Source organism: Leptonychotes weddellii, unplaced genomic scaffold (assembly GCF_054177405.1).
Source record: "Leptonychotes weddellii isolate Sample4059 unplaced genomic scaffold, ASM5417740v2 HiC_scaffold_21129, whole genome shotgun sequence".
In the NCBI taxonomy this organism is placed as follows: Eukaryota; Metazoa; Chordata; class Mammalia; order Carnivora; family Phocidae; genus Leptonychotes; species Leptonychotes weddellii.
The window spans coordinates 336-3,087 of NW_027798685.1; the positions used below are offsets into that span (position 1 = coordinate 336).

Here is a 2,752-nt window from a genome sequence, read left to right on the forward strand (position 1 = left end):
TGCTTCATTTTCTTGTTTTCAGAGAATTTTGGCTTTCAGAGGTTTTGGTGTTGTTGATTTTCTCCATTCTTTTCCTCATTGATCTCTGTGCCTGTGTTGATTTCCTTCCTGTCTCCAAAGCAGGATATTTGAAAGGATCATATCAATTAGGGACATTATGTTTGTGGAAAACAAATTGCTAGTCTCAAGTCCAGTTTGTATTTCACCTAGTGAAGATATTTTTAAGGCTTACTGTCAGAGTCATAGCACTAAACTGATTATGTCTATTTCTCTAATTTTCAGGAGGGTTTGCATTTGTATATGAAGCTCAAGATCTGGGAAGTGGCAGAGAGTATGCCTTAAAGGTAATAAAGGATGACATTTATGTGGGTTTTTGGATCATTTTAAGGAAATCTCTAAATGACACTTTCCAGAGATTTATTCCTATTATGAGGAATACGTTTCTTTTTTACAGCCTGTCCCGTTTGTTCCTTCTGAGGGGAGCCATCAGCCATTGTAGGGGACTTTAACGTTGTGGCTTCCAAGTGTGGGGCCCAGGGTGACCTCAGTGCCAGAATGAGGGGTCCGCAGATGGTGGGGTGTTGAAAGCCACTGGTGTGAAATGGTTTGTCCATTCACTGCTGATGGACGTGGGCGCCAATCTGCATAGCTTGTCTGTAGACAGGGGTCACGGTGGGGGGCACCTGGGGAGCGCAGCAGGCCCTGTGGGGGCCGGGCGGGTTTTGTTGGCTGCTGCGGAGGCACTGACTGGCCTTGGAGATCGGGAACGCAGGCCCACGTCTCTGCTAGTGTCTTCTCCCATTTTCCTGGATTGTCTAACTTTGCTGTAGCCTGTTTGGAGAAAAGCCTCCTATTTTTAGTTTTTCTTGTGTCCTTGGATCATAAAGGACCATGTTCAAGGGTCTCTAACCTTCTGTCAAGTTTTCACACAGGCCAGATGTTAAAATACAGGTAAGCGGGTTACGCTCTTCGGCGGCATTGCATTTATTCTCTTGGGTGTAGAGTAGACAGACGAACGCTCCTTAATCTTTCCTTGTTTGTTATTTCCTGATACAGAGATTATTGTCTAACGAAGAGGAAAAGAACAGAGCCATCATTCAGGAAGTTTGTTTCATGGTATCCTTTTCCCGGGCCTGCGAGCACGTGCGGTCACGTAGGGAGGCCTGCATCACGCTATGGCTGCTTGCTGCCGTGAGCTGCTCTGAAGCTCTTTTGGATGTGCTAAAATGGGCGTTCTGCTTTTACTGGACCTATCTGTGGAATATTTTTAGTAGAAAGGAGTTTTCTTCCTTGCTCTTCACTCCCAGGGTAATAGCAAGAGGTTCGGTAGCTTTGGGAATAGAGGTGTTCCGACCCAAGAGGTCTCTGTGTCCACAGGGTGGGCCGATTCCCCGCCCTCTGCCCCTTAATGAGCCTGACGTGGCCCACGGCGCCCTGCCATGAGCTGTGCTCCAGTGATCGCCAGGGCCCCTTGCTGGGCCTGGTTCCCGTGGGCCTCAGGGTCCCTTCTGGTCAGCTGCCCCGCCCCGAGCAACCGGGCGGTTGGGTTTCTGTTGCACAGATGGTGGATGTGTGGGGCTTTTCTTGCTGGCTCTCCGCTCTGGCGCATGTTCTCCCTGCGCCGGGGTCCTGCCCTCTGCTGTCAGAATGTGTTTTTTCTTTCTCGAAGCTCTGTCTACTTGAGCCTGCCGGCTGCCTGAGCCCGCGGGTCCTCGCCTTGCAGAGGTTCGCTGGATTCGTTCACTCCTCGTGGCCTCCCACACGCTGCATGTGCCCTCTGCCTGCTGTCCTGCCTGGCCTGTGGTCAGGTGTGTGTGGCCAGCATGGTGGTGGTCTTCATCCCCTACCTTCCCTCTCCTTTCCCTCTTCTACCTGCAACCTGCCTTTCTAGTCGCCCCCACCTGCTCTCCATTTTTCTGCTCCGATGTGCTGGGATTGTAAGGTAATTTCATTCAACATTTTGACTGTGGTGTCTTAATGTCATATATATTTGTTTTTAAATGTGCAGACTTACGCATTCTCCTTTAACAAGACACCTGCAGAAAAAACTTTCTGGCCACCCCAATATTGTCCAGTTTTGTTCTGCAGCGTCCATAGGGAAAGAGGAGTCAGACACTGGGCAGGCTGAGTTCCTGCTGCTCACCGAGCTCTGCAAAGGTAACATTTTGTTAGGGTCTGAACCGCAGCGGTGTCACGGGTTCGAGTGCTCAGCTGTAATGCCGAGGGTGGGGTTGCTGCCGTGGCCCTTGAGGGCACATGACCAAATGGCGTCAGGCACTCCCTGTGTTCTTAGGAAGGAAGACGCCTTAGTTTGTTTGCAGGAGTGGGAGGGACCCAGGGGCCTTCCAGAGAGTTCCAGGGGCAGAGTGGTCATGTGAATATCTGTGGGTGCTGCCAGGGGACCAGAGGCATGGGGCGTGCCTGGTTCCCGCGGTGGGGGCGCAGTCCGTCGTCTGCTCCGCGATCAGTCGGGGCCCACCCACACGTGGAGCGTCTGCCCTGTGGGAGCTCACCATCTCAATGGGTGACTACAGAGTGCAGGTCCTCAGAGGAGAGTCGGGGCAGGTGCATAGGCTTGGCAGGGAAGACCTGGAACCTGAGGCAGGAGCCGCTGGGCCCTCGGGCACTGGGAGTGTGTGCTGGGAGAGAGGAAGCCCGCGCCACAACCACAGGGGCACGTGCCGTGCCAGCGACAGGGTGCGGCCGTGGGCGTGAGCACCGGGAGGAGCGGGGGGGGGGGGGGGGGGGGGGC

At 53.2% G+C, this 2,752-nt stretch overlaps 1 long non-coding RNA gene across 1 annotated transcript; it reads left to right on the forward strand.

Annotated features, from left to right (window-relative positions):
• Nucleotides 1-261: 261 nt before the first annotated feature.
• Nucleotides 262-2,695, forward strand: LOC145718748 (uncharacterized). The gene is made up of 3 exons (XR_014141999.1): nt 262-344; nt 1,057-1,116; nt 2,043-2,695. It is a non-coding gene; the product is annotated as an uncharacterized LOC145718748 (long non-coding RNA).
• The last annotated feature ends 57 nt before the right edge of the window (nt 2,696-2,752 follow it).